This window comes from Sorex araneus, chromosome 5, assembly GCF_027595985.1.
Source record: "Sorex araneus isolate mSorAra2 chromosome 5, mSorAra2.pri, whole genome shotgun sequence".
Classification (NCBI taxonomy): Eukaryota; Metazoa; Chordata; class Mammalia; order Eulipotyphla; family Soricidae; genus Sorex; species Sorex araneus.
The window spans coordinates 36,994,596-37,011,907 of record NC_073306.1 but is presented as its reverse complement, the minus strand read 5'-3'; positions in this window follow the sequence as shown (position 1 = coordinate 37,011,907).

Here is a 17,312-nt window from a genome sequence, read left to right as displayed (position 1 = left end):
ACACAGAGGCGGGGTGGGGTGGGGGGATGGGATTAGGGGGGTGGGAGGGATACTGGGTTCATTGGTGGTAGAGAATGGACACTGGTGGAGGGATGGGCTCTCAAACATTGCATGAAGGAAAAACAAGCACGAAAATGTGTGAATCTGTAACTGTACCCTCACTGTGACTCACTAATTAAAAAAATAAATAAATTTAAATGATTAAAAAATTTTTTTAAAAGAAGAGAGTCCTTGCATTAGAATATTTTTCTCATTCCCCTTGGCATCAGAAAGGCAAGCCTAAATTAGTAGGAGCAGTTTCTTAGTCTTAAAGGGACAAAGCCATGTCCGTTGTCTTGCTGGGGGAGGTAGGTCCTCAGGGAAAGAAAAGGCAGGTAGTAAAGGAGATATACTGGTCCCGCTCTGACTTTATTTATTTCAGTGAGGTCACCCCTAGAAGTGCTCAGGATCATTCCCCTCTGGTCTTTTGAGGAACATGAAATGGTGGGGACCAAACCCTGGGCTCCCGTGCATACAAAACCTGAGCTCAACCCTTTGAGCTGGCTCTGGTTCTTTTTTTTTTTTCTTTTTGGGTCACACCCAGCGAAGCACAGGGGTCACTCCTGGTGCTGCACTCAGGAATTACCCCTGGCGGTGCTCAGGGGACCAAATGGGATGTTGGGAATTGAACAAGGGTCGGTCGCGTGCAAGGCAAACACCCTCCCTGCTGTGCTATAGCTCCAGCCCCAGGCTCTGGTTCTTTAAGCCAGGCAACACCATGGACCACCTTGGGGTTCTTGGACTCTTCCTGAGCTCCGTCATAACCCATTTTCACCTGCTGATGGTACATGAGACCTTGCTCTTGATCCTGCCTCTGCTCTTTTCAGTTTGACGTTTAAAGTGGCAACAACTGACCCGACCGAGTGGCTTCATGATGTACCAGACTCTCTGCCATGTCCCTTATCTATCAGCATCCTCTCACTCAATCCCAACAATGACCACTCCCAAGGGGGAGATTAAAAATATCTAGCAACCTTTTTAGGCATAAGCATTACCAGTCAGAACACCAATCAGAATGAAGACTAACTTTAGTGCAGGATCAAGGGCTTAGTAGCTCTCCTCCTAAGAGGTGACACTTTAGTTACTGGACAAAGGGAAGCAAGAGGAAAACCTCAGGAGGTGGAAGCCAAATGGGGTACTACTATCAATTCAGCAATTTGAAAGTCTTTTGATGCTCTTAACAACCTATTCAACTGATGGGTCCAGAGGGACTGAATTGCAGTCCTGGCATCACTACATTATTTCATGACAGAGGCTCAGAGAGGTTAGACAACTTGTGCACTGTAACACAGCTCATTAGTGACAGGGTTGGGATTCCAATCTAGGTCTCGCTTCAGAGCCCACACTCTTCTCCACTGACTGGCCTGTGTTCCTGGGAAGGGAGAGTGTCCAAGGAGGAGTTGGGGTTTCCACTGTTCTGGAAAGCCTAAGCCACATAAGAATCGGAAAGTTCTGGAGGTCTGCATGGCCTGCTTTACTTGACCTTAGAGTCTTCACACCACCTGTCACACATTCTTGGAGGAGAGGGACCTGCAGAGTGAATAAGGCAGAGCAGAGGCTTCCTGGAAGGAGAGTGTGGCTGTGGCGGTTCCTCCGCCAGCAGGGTTGGTGATCCCCTATCACTGCCGCCCTGTCAGTTGATGGATAGAGCCACTGCCCTGGGTTTCTTTCCCCAGTCGGACCCAGACAGCCCAGTGATGGCTGGAATCCTCCTGGGTCCTAATATTTCGGTCTTCTGGGTTTCTGGGTTCAGAAAGTGAGATCCCCGCGTTGGGCTCTTTCCCTTGCCCCTAGTGGCTACAGAGGATTTAGTTATGCATTTATTTATTGTTTTAGGGCCACATGTGGCTCCGCTCAGGGCTTACTCCTGGCTCTGCACTCAGGGATTGCTGCTGGCAGGCTTGGGGGGCCACATGGGGTGCTGGGGATCAAACCTACATCAGCCCAGTGCAAGGCAAGTGCCTTACCCACTTTACTATTTCTCTGGCCCTGGATTTTTTTTTTAATTTCCAAAATAGAATTCTACAATATATTTTTTTCCCTTTTGGCTTATTGATACATGGTGGTTAAAAATCATGATACAGAGAGAATGGAAGTTCCCCCCTCAAGCCCACCTTGAGCCATCATTTCAGGAGACTTACGTTTTTACCTGTCTTCGCTCTCCTTCCTGCTGGAGAAGCTCTTTGGTGTGGTGGATTAAGTGCACAGGCTCAGCAGCAAGGTTGGCTGGGTGTGATGCAGCTCTATCATCACTTACCAGCTGGGTGACCACAGGCAAGTGATGGTCTATGTCTCAGAAGAAATACTTGGATTCCTCTGATTCCCAGATGCCATTCCCCTATCTGTGTCTCTCATTGGCCAAATCCAACTGGAAGATAGAGGAGATGGAGTGATAGTATGTGGTAAGGAACTTGCTTTGCGTGTGGATTCTATCCCTGGCACTCCATGCGGTCCCTTGAGCCTTCTAGGAGTAACGCCTGAAGGCAGAACCAGGACTAATCCCTGAGCAACGCCTGGTGTGGCCAAAACAAAAAAACAAAACCAACTGGAAGAGAGAGGGCAAAGAAATTCAGCTGATGTATGCACAGAGGGTGGAGTGGAGGCAAGCCGAGAATTAAATTACTGGGAATAGATATATCCATACATCCACACCCATTAGATGTCTACATAGATCTGTGCCTATCTGCGCATAAGCTTTTGAGGAAGACAGCTAATAGATGAATTACTTAACCTCTTTGAAGTTGAGTTTTCTTGTCTGAAAAGGGGAATGATAATAGGATGTATGTGTGTGAAGATGCCACAGGGACAAGGTGCTTAGCAGAATGCCTGGTATAAGTAAGCATCATTTTTTTTTTTACCACAACTGGCAGTGCTCAGGGCTTACTCCTGGTTCTGTGCTCATGTGTTCTGGGATCATTCCTGGCAGTGCTCGGGAAAACACAAGGGGTGCTGGGGATCAAATTTAGGTTGGCACATGCAAGGCGAGTGCCCTGCCTACTATACTCTCTCTCTCCAAGTAAGCATCTTTTCCATACAAATCTGCAAGTAAGCGTCTTTTTCATACAAATACATAAATCATGGTGGTCTTATTAGTTGAGGCAAAAAAATAAGTGGCTATAGTAAATCAATCCAAACACGCAATAACTCAGATCACCAGAAGTTTCTCTCGTTCCTACCACCCAAGGTTGGTGTCAGGCTGCTGGGTGGCTCTCCTTACAGGGATTTGGGACGAGAGCTCTGTCAACACTTGTTTCTACTATCCCCGAGGGTTTCTGGCCACCGAGAAGGGCAAGCGTGGAGGAAGCATAGCTCTGCTCAGAAAGTGGCTCATATCACTTCCTCTCACATTCCAGGGACAACAAAAACCATCCTAGAGGTTCCAAGAAGAAATTTAATATCCAAGACTGGATACAAATGTGTTAGAAGGACTAGAGGAGCAAAAAGGCAGGCAGTAAGGTTACCCAGAGCAGAGGGGCACCACTACTCAAGCTGGAGGGGCAAAGCGGGGATGATACACCTGGACTTCGAGGTTGTTGCATTGTGAAACTAATTGGAACCCCCCTCCCCACCCAACACTCTCTCTCTCTCTCTCTCTCTCTCTCTCTCTCTCTCTCTCTCTGTCACACACATACATACATACATACATACACACACACAGTTGCGGCCACTAGAACTACCACCCCCTAACACCATCACCACCACCACCACTGCCAGCACGGACCAGGGGCTCACACTTGCTGATGCAGCGTCCGAGAGGTTGAAGTCACTCACCGCTACTATTGCTGCTGGAGCAAATGTTTGTGAGCACTGTGCTGCTGAGGCTGCCCGAGTTGCCTACACAGCCAGCTCTGGGAGCAGGCTGCTGGAGGAGTGGGGACCCAGGCCTTGTTTTTGCTGCGGTGGCAACTGCTGCTCCTCCCACAGCTGGAAAAAGAAGAAAAGCCTTTCCCTCTGCTTCCCAAACTCCCACCAGTGCCTCTCATTGGCAAAACCGAACGGAAAGTCAGTTGAGACAGGAATCTGAGAAATGCAGTTTAAGGGCTTCCAGCCCCTTGTCAGACTATGAGGGAGAGCACAATAGGATGAGGCTAGTCACAGAGATGTATCTGGTACTACAAAGTCAGGGTTCGGAAGGGTCCTCTGCAGGGTGTTCTGCAGTGTGGGCTGAGAGAGATCCACGCCAGAATTAGCCCGAGAGCCTTTCTGCCTACCCATGATTTTTTTCTGCAGAGGACCCAGATAAGACAAATACTGTGATTATCAAGGGAAACAGACTCCTCTCTGCATTGCTTGTCGAGGATGTATTCAAATATTTCCCTTCCCCAAAGATATCGGAGGGGTACCCTAAAGAATTAACTCTTGAAGTTTAGGGGTGCTCTCAGGAAGCAGAACCTGAGTCACTTCCCTATCTTAGCTGATTCATCATTACACTGATCTACCTTAGTGCTGCCGGCAGGGGGATGGGTGAAAACTCTGGGGAGAGAAGGGAGGTGGTGATGCCAGGTGGGAGAGGAGAAGGTCTGTACCCTCAAGAGTCACGTCCTGAGAGTTCTAGAAGACAGGTAAATGCTAGCTGACAAAATTTTGATGATGATGGAAATGTCCCATGTCTACACTATTCAACAAGGTAGCTACCAGTGACATGTGGCTACTGAGTATTGAAATGTGGCTAGCTGAATTTCAGTGTTCTGTCTCAGGGTAATTAACTGTAGTGATCTCATTTAGGCTGTGCCTCTGAAGTTTGAGAGCACAGGTCTGCTGGTAGAGTAAGAGGCAAGGTAACACTGAGAGCTGAAGGCTGGCTGGAGCCACAACAGAGACACACAGCCTGTTGCTAACGGGGATCGCCAGGGAATGGAGCTGTGTTGCAAGAGACCATTGATATCGGAGAGACCAAGGACACTTCCCATCGAGTGTCTCACCAGCAGAGCTTGGAGAGATCTCACCGCTGACTCTGAGCTCACATAGAATTCACGCATGGTGGCTATGCTGAAATTCAACCAGATCAACTATGCTAAATTGGTAAAATATTGAAACTTTTTCATAGCCATTGGTAAATAGCCACTTCTTCCAGGTGACTGCTTCTGGCCACCCAAAGCCCCTTCTTCCAGGTGACTGCTTCTGGCCACCCAAAGCCCCTGTGTCCATGCCTAGGGTTTCTTGGACTCTTTCTTTGGTCATACCCAGCCGTGCTCAGGGGTTACACCTGGAGGTGCAACCATTTGTGCCGGGATTCGAACCAGAACTGCAGCCCTAGCCACATGCTAGGCCTTAACCTCTACATTGTCTCTCTGGTCCCTTCCTAGGCTTTGGAGCCCAGTGGAGCAACACTCTGGGCCTGGGCAGTGGGGAGCTCTCAGGGCCTGCTCCAGGGACTGGCTGGCAATGGTCTGTGGGTTGCACCTGACTTTGGTTGCATTTGTGGAGCATCACCACTCCTGTTGGACACTGAAAGCACAGCCATTGCTCCGTTACACTGAAGGGGAGTAGCAGTTATCACCCACTGGCAGAGGCCTGCTCCAACTTACCATGGGCACTTGTGAACACCCACTCACACACCACACACACACACACACACACACTCACTCACAGTTACACCTACACCTATCCCACAGTTATAAGCTCATATACTCACACAAACACATATACACTTACACACCTATACTCAATCACTGTTACATAACTTACACATCAAAAACACACATATGCACATACACTCATTATTCCCTCATACAGACTCACTCACATACTCTCTTACATATTCAGACATATATACACTCATACATTCACTCACTCATATTCTTACATAAACACACATACACTCACACGTACACACACAAGTCATACTCACATATTTACACTTACATACATAAACACACTAGTATACTCTTCACACATGCACACTCACACATACACACACACAAACACATACACACATACACACACACTCACACCTTGGCATGTCTGACTAACTCTGAAGACTTCCAAGGTTAGGGCTGGAGAAATAGAACAATGGGTAAGATGCTTGCCTTGCATGCTGCTGAGCTAGGTTCAATTCCAGGCATCCCATCCCATATGTTTTTCTAAGCCCTATTAGAAGTGATGCCTGAGTATAAGAGTAAGCCCTGAGCACCACTGATGTGCCATCCCTGTGGCCCCCCCCACTCACACACATACACACACACACACACACACACACACAGACTTCTGAAGTCCTTTGGGTGTATAGGGGCAGAGGGAGGCATCCAAAAGCCAGTCTGGGCAGTTAGAGGAAGAGAGTTACCACCAGCTCCATGGCTTCATCCTGTGCTCAGGGTAAATGCCTGGCTCAAATTGGACTAGTCAGATGTGGTCTCCTGGGAATTCTAAATGGGAGGCACAAAAATCCCAGTGTCCCATGAGCAGAGGCACATAGATGACAGTGCTCTGGGAAGGAAGACTGTGGTCAGCTGCTGTGACTGTTCTAGGCCTGTAACAATTTCTTGTTGTTCAACTCTTAGAATCTGTCAACTATCTCATTACCCTACTATATGTTCATCCCCTGCTCCCATATGTCCACTTAACTTAGCCAGAGCTAGTTTTTACAACTTGCAGTCAATTCTGTGAAAGGTCAGAGACAGATGGTACAGTGAGAGGCAGTCAGCAGGTGGGGGTGTGATAGATTCACATGGAAGGGGCCTTGCTTGGAGTGACCCAAAGGTTCTGGAGGCCTTTAAAGGAAGATGAGTGGAGGAAAAGGTGGAGAAGGTGGTGGGAAGAAGGTTCTTCCCATGCAGTATTTCAGCCTAGCAAAGGAAGGAGGCCATGCTGGAATATAGGAGGCAAATCAGGCCCTTGAACCTATCAGCTATGTTATTGTGTGACCCGACCTTGAACCAGTAGCTCCACCTCTTTGGTTTCATTTGTAAAACTAAGATAAGACTAAAATCTCTCTAAGGTCAGATAGTGGAGGGGGTGAGGTGCTTGTCTTGTACCCAGCTGACCTGGCTTCAGTCCCGGCCACTCTGTTAGTCCCCCAACCCCCCACAGAGTGATCCCTGAGCAGAGACAGGAATAAGCACCACCATGTATGATCCCCACCATGTATGATCCCCACCTGTCCTGCACCACCACCACCCGCCCCCCGACATAAAAAAAAACAACAATCTAGAACCTCCTTTATCAGGTTCTAAATGCAGCAAGAATCTTAGGTTCTAGAACATTGACGTATATATTGAACACAAGGGTAGAGTCAGAAAATGACAAAGAGGGGCTACACAGTGGTCCAGTAACTCCAGGGAGCTGTGATGCTATGGGAAGGGCTGGGTCCAAAGGCAATGGTCAGGGAAAGGTAAAAGGAAGATAAGAGGGCAAAGATGGGCTGAAACTTCTGCAAAGGGAATAAGCTCTTCTCTGCAGTGATGGGAGAGGAAATTAGGACAAACACTGGCAAATCGGGGTCAGGTGTGGAAGCCTCCCACTGCCTCCCACAGGAGTCTAGTCTGTGCGAGGTAGTTTGTGTGCTCAGTGTGGGGGGGCCTGGGGAGTTTCAGTTCTCACTTTCATGACACTGGGTCTTCTTTAACATGTGCATCCTGTATCTGTCTTCTTAAACCTTCCCTTCATCACTCAATACAGTTATTAGATGCTTTGTATAATAAGTACTAAGTTCTGCAGTATATACAAGACTGGATTCTTGAAGGAAATAGAACCAGTGAGGCGGGGAGGAGGCAGAGCTAGTACAACAGGTGTTTATCTTGCATGCAACCAACTCGGGCTTGATCCCCAGCACTCCATATGGTTCCCCAAGACTGCCAGGAGCAAGCCCTGAGCAGTGTCAAGTGTGACCCCAAAACACAAACAAACAAAAGAACCAATAAGGAATGGCTCACACAATTGTGGAGTCTGAAAACTGTAGCCAGCAAGATGGAGAGTGCAGGAGAACTGGTGGTGTAAGTCCTAGCCTAATGCCAGAAAAAGATCAACAGTCTTTTGGTGTCATTAGTCTATGGTATCAGATAAAACCAGGTAGAGATACTGAATTCTCCGTAAGTATTTTGTGCTTTTCTGATTTTAATGGGTTAGAGGAAGCCTATGCCTCATTTGAAAGGGCAATTTGCATGACTGAGTCCACTGATTCAAATGCCAGTCACATCTAGAAACACCCTCGCACACACCCAGAATAGTGTTTTTGGTGCCCTATGCAGTCAAGTTGATGCGTGAAATTAGCCATCATAAAGACCAGTACAACAACTCCTCCCGTGGGCTGTAGGATCAAACAAAAGCAACAGACACAAAAATCAACTTAATAACTTTAATAACATATTGTTATCACAATATGCTATAAAGGAAATAAACAAGCCAAGTGATCAAATAAGGGAGTGTTAAGACCAGATTGGAGGTGTTCTAGATGATGACTTATAAAAGACTGTGAGTGTAATCTGGGGGCAAAAAGAAAGCGGGCATTCTCGGTCAAAGGAAAGCATGGGGGGAAGATGGGCTCATCACAGGAAATCAAGAAAGCCCCCGATGGCTGGAGAAAATCAAGGATGCCAAGAGGACTGCAGTGGGAGTTTGGATTCTATCCTAAGTGCCATCAGACTGTTTTGTGGACAACAGAAATGACCTGAACCATGCTAAGGATGACTCAGGTTCTGGGTGGAGAGTGGGCTGGAGGGAGCTGAGAGTATAGGTGGGAGAACCGGAGTGATTTCAAGAAATGGAGAGGGTGAGCAGGTAAGACCTGTTACAAAGAGCCTACATACCTCTTCCCACTCCGAGAGCAGGGAAGTTGATGGGGAGCCTGATCCCATTCTGGATATTGGGGCATCTTCATGTTGAGTGCCAAGGTGCTGGGAGGGGGATGCCTGATGGTAGCTTACCCGGTGAGAGGGAAGCTCTGGACTTAACTATTTGCCCTATACATAGTGGGTGGTTAGATGGAGTTCAAGAGTCAATCCCAGTTCTGCTCCTGGCTAAGCTTGTAGGAAGGGAAGCTACCAGATTTGCCCTATGCATAGTGGGTGATTAGAGGGAGTCCTAGGGTCAATCCAAGTTCTGTTCGAACCCCAGCTCTGCCCTCCAGCCCCACTGGACTGCTGATCACTGAGGGTGGGTATTTTTCCTGTTGGAGGCAAGAGGAATAGCACCTGGAGCTCAGGATTTGTGCTCCCAGTTGGGTGAGAGGCAGCGTGAAAAAACACACAGTGATATGCCTGCACAGAGCAAGGGTTCTGCTAACAAAGTGCCCTGGAGGAAGCTCTCATTTCTGGGTGAGAAGAAGGGAAGCTCTGGGACTTGGTGTTCTGGGCTGGATCTCTGCTCTCGTGCAGCACCCCTGTGCCCCCACCTTCTGTGCAGACTGTTTACTTTGGGAGTCTGCCTTTTGGAGGGAGACTGGAGAACAGGGCCCACGATCTGGAAGATGGAGAGGTAGCTGGGGCCAGAGAAGGGTGAAGTTCCAGGCGACCTGTAGAATATTATACTGTTTCAACATTGGAAACATAGGGTCACCCCTGGGATTCTGCATTCTAAATGTACTAACAGTCTTATCAGGGTTCAGGAAAACTGGAGGTCAAAGGAAAAGGAAAAGAAAGGTAGGGATAAGCTTCGGTGCAGAGCCCTGAGTGGCAGGAAAAAGCCTGAGGGCCATCTAGATGTATAAAACTGGTGGATACATAAGATAAATGTCCTAACACAAGAGAACAAATGTGCACTTCCGTCATTTAAATTCAAAAAGAGATTTTGAGTTGGGGAAAGACCGCCAACAAAATCACCCTATTCCAGAGGCTGGAGTGATAGCACAGCGGGTAGGGCGTTTGCCTTGCATGCAGCCAACCCGGGTTCAATTCCCAGCAGCCCATATGGTCCCCCACCGAGCACCGCCAGGAGTGATTCCTGAGTGCAAAGGCAGCAGTAACCCCTGTGCATCGCCAGGTGTGACCCCCAAAAAGAAAATAAAATCACCCTATTCTGCTCTTCCATCCCCCCAGCCCCCTTCCCACTGAGGCAGGCACTGCTCATATTGCCGGAAGCAGGTCCAGACCATGAAGAGTACTCCGGGGGTTGAAATATTGGGATACTAACATTCCTGATAGCAAATGGCAGACAGTAAGTGCAATCAATGGTGCAATATATGAACATAAGTTATGATATAAACTCATTCGTTCACTGGCTGCCATTTTCAGCCCTGATAAATGGGTCTCCTAAAATAGCCACTCCGAGCTGCACGGCTGCACTCTGCGCCACCGCCCACGTCTCTGAGGGCCCCCCCGGTGAATTGCTCATTCTTAGCTAGCACTCTGGGCCCAGTTTATCTTTATCCTCCAATTACTCACTTGTTAGTGCTTCTAAATAGTTTACCCTTTCCTTTGTTTTTATTGTCGGTGCATTATAATGCTTACATAAGTAGTAAGTGTGCAAGGTATTGTTTTCTTAGAGGAGCCAGAATTTAAGGGGAGCAAATTCAATGACAAAACCCAGGACGGAGACCACAGCTTAGGTACTTCTTTTGCCTGTTAGAAATAATCTGCTGAATCTGGGGAAGAACCTTCTTTTGTAAAAAGGATGTTCATAATTGCTAGTGAAGTATATGTGGGATGAAAAGGTGCCCAACATTTACTAAGCTTTGAAGGTGTTCAGCTTGTCTGGCACTTGTACCATTCAGAGCGACAATTATGTTCCTTTGAAGCTTGCGGTTTGTATCCTTCAGGGGTGGGATCAGACAAGAGGGAACACAGTGAATTATGTGACAATCTGAAGGGATGGGATTGTAGGGCACACACGTTCCAGGGAACAGTGGGGGAGGCGCTTCTCTGCTCCTCGTCGTCTGGGGCCTCAATTGGGAACATTTAGCAGCTGAAGAACAAAGTCACCTACAGGCGCCATCACACAGGCCAGGGGCTTGAGACCGGCTGCTAGTGGGGGTTCAGCTAGAGCTGCTGGAGTGAGGACATGTGGCTGAGATCTGGCCCACCAAAAGTGAGTGGGAGGTAACCCTTCCCTGCCTGACCCCCCAACCTCCCGGGCCTGAGTCCTTCTCTTCACTCAGCTGAATGGAAGTAACTTCAAGGCCCTTCCACCTTTCTAAGGTGGAAGAATGACCAGATCCCTGTCCAGCTTTGGCCTGTCCGCACTGCTGCTGGGCTCCTATTGCAGTGAGGTCAAATCAATAGCCAGAGGAAGAGACATGTAGGATGAGGCGTTGGAAAGAGCACAAGGGTTCCAAGGCCTCTCAAGGTGTCCCACACCACACTCCTCCACGTGCTCTCAGACCCACAGGTTTCCTCCACCCCGGGTTCTTCTGGGTTTTTATGGCGGTTTCATGACACAGTCATGATTGATTAAATTATTGACTATTGACAATTGATTCAGCAGTTCCAGTCCCTCTCCCCTCCCTCGTGGTCTGAGGGGGATAGAACTGAAGTTCTAACTCTCTAATCACATGATTGGTTTCCTGGCAACTAACCTGTCATCCTGAGGTGTTTCCAAAAGTCACTTCACTCATGTAACAAGACACCTTTGACTTTGTCAACTGTCACTGTCATCCCGTTGCTCATCAATTTGCTCGAGCGGGCACCAGTAACGTCTCTCCATTGTTAGACTTCTTGTTACTGTTTTTGGCATATCGAATATACCACAGGTAGCTTGCCAGGCTCTGCTGTGCGGGTGAGATACTCTCGGTAGCTTGCCGGGCTGTCCAAGAGGGGCGGAGGAATCGAACCCAGGTCGGTCGAGTGCAAGGCAAATGCCCTACCGCTGTGCTATCACTCCAGCCCGACATTGTCAACAGGTAGGGAATTCTAAGCTTTCTGACAATGGAGCCAGGCACTGGAAATGAGAACCAAATATATATAAGAAATATATTTCAGTCATCTAAATGATCAACTATGGATTTCTTATAAATTATATAATCCCCAAATCACAGGAACAGCTGAATAGAAAAGAAGGACTTTATTACCAAGATTACATGTTGTAAATTGGGTGGTTGGCGTGTTCTAGCTTCAGTGGGCTGTGTGTGGGCTCAAGGGCTGTCGTGCGTGATTTGCATGGAGGAGTCTTGGGTTTACTCCCTAACATGATCTTTTCAGCCGGCACAGAGTGGCCCAAAATTTTAAAAAGAAAAGGCAAAGAAGAAGATAAAGAAAACAAGCTTCAGAAAGGAAAAGGCTTAGTTTCGTGCCAAGTAGAGTTAGGGTGACATAAGTGTCTATGCATATTTAGTAGTTTTCCAGGAAAATCATGCACATTGATGAGGGGAAATAGTGAGCATATGCAGTTAAGCGATATACGATGTGCATATTGCATATACAGAAAACAGTAGGGAAATATCACTGGGGGTGCTTTGTGTCTGGGGTAGTCAAGAAAGGTTACATTCACAGCCTCCAGTGACCATTTCTGTCCAGCTAAGATCTGGGGTCTATTAGTCACAAAGGTGTTTGTGAAATTCTTTCTTGAGCCAAAACCAAAAGAATCTAACAATGTGACCACTCCTGAGAGGGCTTGTCACATTACCCAAACTGTCTCAGCCAGTGTGTATTACTTTCTTTACCCAGAGAGTCCATTTCCATTTAACTTTTTTGGGGTTTTTTTGTCTTGTCTTGTTTTGTTTTGGGGCCACAGTCAGTGCTATTCAGGTCGAATTCCTGGCTTTGCACTTAGGGATCACTCCTGGAGGGTTATGGGGGTCAAATCTAGCTTAGCTGCATGCAAGGCAAGTGCCCTACCCACTGTGCTATCTCTCCAGCCCCCATTTAACTTTTAATGAGAGAGAAAAAGGACACAATGTTCTATAAAGTATTTTCCATAAAGCTTTGATTTACAGTATCACAGAGCTCTCACTAACCTGCATCAGACTGAGAAATAAATAAGAAATTGCTTCCTAGTAAGTTACACCCTTTTACATTTTGGATTAGTTTATTGTAGCAGTTAATATTGACTATCCTAAATGGTCATATAGATGACCATATCCTGTGGTCATCTATTGAAGTGATGTATGACTAGTTGTCTTATTTAATTAACTTTTCTTGTGGGACCATACCCAGTGGTGCTCAGGGCTTACTCTTGGCTATGTGCTGTGTGGTACCAGGGATTCAAACCAGGAGTGGCCGCATACAAGGCAAGTGCCTACCTGCTGTGCTACCTCTCTAACCTGTGACTAGACATTTTCATCCAGCATCGAGAACAACCATGCTGATTACTCTTACCATCACAACCATTCCATAAGCCTTTATGTGATCAGGATGTTCAGGGTTGCTCTTGTAGCTAACATTACCTGCAATGTGTCTGATGAAATTTTGATGATCTCAAATGCCTTTTTTATTTCTTTTCTGATGAATGGTCACAACTCATGAAGTTATCTTATTGATGTTTTGGTAGGGGGAAAAAAGGGACTTCTAATTGTCTTTCAATCATCAAATTTACAAACCATCCATGCTGTATCTATCTCTCCTGCCCCTATGAGGATGGAAAAGTGCGTATCTCCATCTGAATGCAGTCCACAGCCCTCCTAATCCTCTCTCCAGGTTGAATGAAATTGATTAGACGCTCCCTTGGAGCATTTTCTTCCTTGACCCTCTACAACACACCTTTCTTTTTTATAACCCACTGGGCTCACCTTTGCCCCTTTTATAGGCTCTTCAGTTAGAGATCTAATAAGGTCTAATCAGATCTAATAACTCTCATCCAATAAATCCGGATGAAAGAAATAATTTTTTTTTTGCTTTTTGGGTCACACCCAGCGATGCTCAGGGGTTATTCCTGGCTTTGCACTCAAGAATCACTCTTGGCAGTGCTCAGGGGACCATATGTAATGCTGGGAATCGAACCCAGGATGGCCGAGTGCAAGGCAAACGCCCTACCCCCTGTGCTATCGCTCCAGCCCCCAGATGAGAACTTTTGAGAACCCTTTCCAAATCTGTGCCCCTCGTGGGCATCACCTATCAGGAGCTCAATCACTCGCTTAGGAAATCATTCTCTACCCCCAGCCCACTCACCCCCAGACTAATCTATCCAAACCTTACGAGTCCAGCCTCCAGTGATGTACACTGAAATCAACAGCTTTCTCTCCCTCTCTGATTTGTGTACCAGCTTTTGTTCCAGCCGCCACCACCTCCACTAGGTAGACTGTAGTAACTCTGGCTTACCACCAGGTAGACTGTAGTAACTCTGGCTTACTCTAGGTGGGCTTGGGGGACCATATGGGATTTCAGGGATTACACCCTGGTTGGCCACATGCAAGGCAAATGCCCTCACTGCTGTACTATAGCTCCAACCTCAACTGTGGTAACTCTAGAACTGGTTTGCCATCCTCTTCACCTGTTCCTCTATAGAGTATTCCCTGTACATAAACAGAATGATCCTTTGTTTTTGTGAGCTAGTTTTTCCTTCTTCCCTTCCCTTGGTTGATGTCATTGTTGCAATGTCCAGTAGGTTCACCCTTAGTTGCAGCACTGGGGATCATAATGACAGGGTCAGGGGTCACACTAGGTGATGTGGTGTGGTTTGTGGATTGAACATGTGATTTCATATCTACAAGGCAGATGCTCTACCACGGAATCACAATCCTAATCCCCAGAGCTGCCTGTCTTATTTTCACTTTTTTGGCCACAGCAAGTGGGGCTCAAGGCATACTCCTGGCTCTGTGCTCAGGGGTCACACCGGGTGGCCTCAGGCAACCCGTATGTTCTCCCATGATCTGTTTTATTTTGGTTTGGTTTACTCTAGAAGCCATCCCCAGCATTGCTCAGGGCTTGCTCCTAGCAGGTTGCTCATGGGCTACTCCTGGTATTGCTTGGGGTCTAAGCAGTTCCAAGCTCAAACCCAAACCCAGGTCTTCTGAGTAAATAGCATACACAAGTGCCCTTTGAGCTAAACCAGAGTGATATTTTTTGTTGTTGATTTGGGGCCACAGCTCAGATGCTCAGGAGTTACTCCTGGTTCTGCACTCAGGAATCGCTCATGGCGGGCTTGGGAGATCATATGGGGTGCTGAGGATCAAAATTGGGTAGACTGAGGGGCTGGAGTGATAGCACAGTGGGTAGGGCATTTGCCTTGCACGCGGCAAACCCAGGTTCAAATCCCAGCATCCCATATGGTCCCCCGAGTACTGCCAAGAGTAATTCCTGAGTGCATGAGCCAAGAGTAACCCCTGTGCATTGCCGGGTATGACCAAAACACCAAAAAAAAAAATTGGGTAGACCGAGTACAAGGCATGAGCCTGATCCGCTGCACTATCTCTCCAGCCCCACCAGAGTGATCTCTGGAAAGTAAAAATTTCCTTTACAGTTTCCCAAGTATACCAAGCTCTTTTCTGCTTGTGGGTCATTTTGTGGAATGTCCTTCCCCTATTCACTAAATGGCAATTCATGTCTGTCAGCCCAAACTTAAATGTCATCTTCTCTTTTTTATTTTTGAATAAATTTTTTATGGTGGTGTCATAGTTTGCAATAGTATTGAGGTTGTCCTTTTACAGTGCAGAGCTACCACACTAACCCCTCCATCAGTGTTTCTAGATCTCTCCACCATTACTAAAGGCCATCTTCCCAGAGCCATTTCTCACTCATTTTTCATTAGGATCGGCCATTCCGTTTTTGCTTACTTACTACATTGCCCACCTATATGAGGTGCTAACAGCCATGAGGACAAATATTCTGGGCTGAATTGTCTCCTCCACAAGCCTAAGTTGGAATCCTATAACCCCTGTGTTCTTGGGGTCTTCAGGAGTTAATGAAGAAAATGGTTGGGGTCCATGTCTAGTGTTGCTCTAGAAAAGGGAAAAGTTTCCCTCCCTTTCCTCCGCCTCCCCGAGCCCCCAGACCCTCTCCAAACGGGCTCACAAGGGAAATGTGGGTGAGGACACAGCTGCCTCACAGAACTGGCTCCGAGGGCGCCTCCCTCTGGGGCTTCCCAGTCACCAGCCCTGTGAGGAAATCAGTGTCTATTGTTCAAGTGCCTGATCCGTGTACTTCGCCATGGCAGCCGGAGCTAAGACAGATTTATAGAATCTGTTTACACGTTTTGTCCATCCAGTGCGCTTGGCAAACAGGTTCTCCCCTGACTACACCAACAGCATGTGACACAAGGTTTCCCTCCGTTCGCTCCTGCCTCAGACATCTCTGCTCCCTGCCCCACCCAGGCTGCTCTGGGGGAAGGACGGAGCTAACCACCAGGCCCATCGTTGGTGCAGTTGCCAAGGAGTCACTTTTCTCGGCCCTACAGGAGACATGACTGACAGAAAACTAGATCCCACCCCTGTCCCTTGGTTAGGACAGCATCAGCACCCCCCAGCCCAGCCAACCCTCCTCCATCACAGCGGGCACTGGAGAGGAGCACGCTGCCTTCCCCCGACTGACGGGGACCCGTTCTGTGAGGGGACAGGCCTATTTGCTCAGCCTCCCTGCGGGCTGGTTAATGGGTAACCAGAACGGGGGGGATGCCCCTGTTTTCTGAGACTAGCTGTGGCCTGTGTGCACTGACCCAAGCAACGAGCAATGAGGAGGAGGGGGGCTGTTTCCATCCTGCCTGGGGCTTGGCTGAGAAGGAGGAGGGAGGAGTGTGTTGTGTTGTGGTGTGTGTGTTGTGTACGTGGTGCAGTGTTGTGTGTGTTCTTTGTGTCTTATTGATCTTGGCTGTGTTGTGTGTATAAGATGTGTGTGTTGTTTTGTTATAATGTGTTGGATTTTGCCAGTATCCACAACCAGGCCTCATGTGTGCAAGCTATGCCTCTATCACTGGGCGATGTCCCTGGTCCCCACTGAGCGATGTCCCTGGTCCCCACTGAGCAATGTCCCTGGTCCCCACTGAGCAATCCCTGGTCCTCACTCACTTATATCTCTGGTTCCCACTGAGCAATGTCCCTGGTTCCCACTGAGTGATGTCCCTGGTCCTCACTGGGTGATATCCCTGGTCCCAATATGAATCTTCAACAGCCATAGGTCTAGGCGCATGGGTCCCCGCATCCCTGTACTTGTAGCCTCAGGCACGTCCTGGCCTCCTTCCATGCCTGCAGCAGCCCCTGCTCCCGGCCCCGTTTCACCCAGCAGCACATTCTCCTAGCAGCAGCCAGAGGGGGCCTTGCCCACACAGAAGTGGAGTCATCACCTAGCTCAGAATCCCCCAAGGACTTCTCAGTCCTTGAGAGGGTCATAGCCCTCCCCCTGGCTCTGCCCCATTAGTGCTCCACCCCAGGGCCACCTCCATTCATAGTGCTCACCCCCCGGCCCCTCTTGCTGTGACTCTGGCCTGTATGAGAGGCCATCAGAGAAACAGAGCAAACAGAATAGGCTGCATGGGTC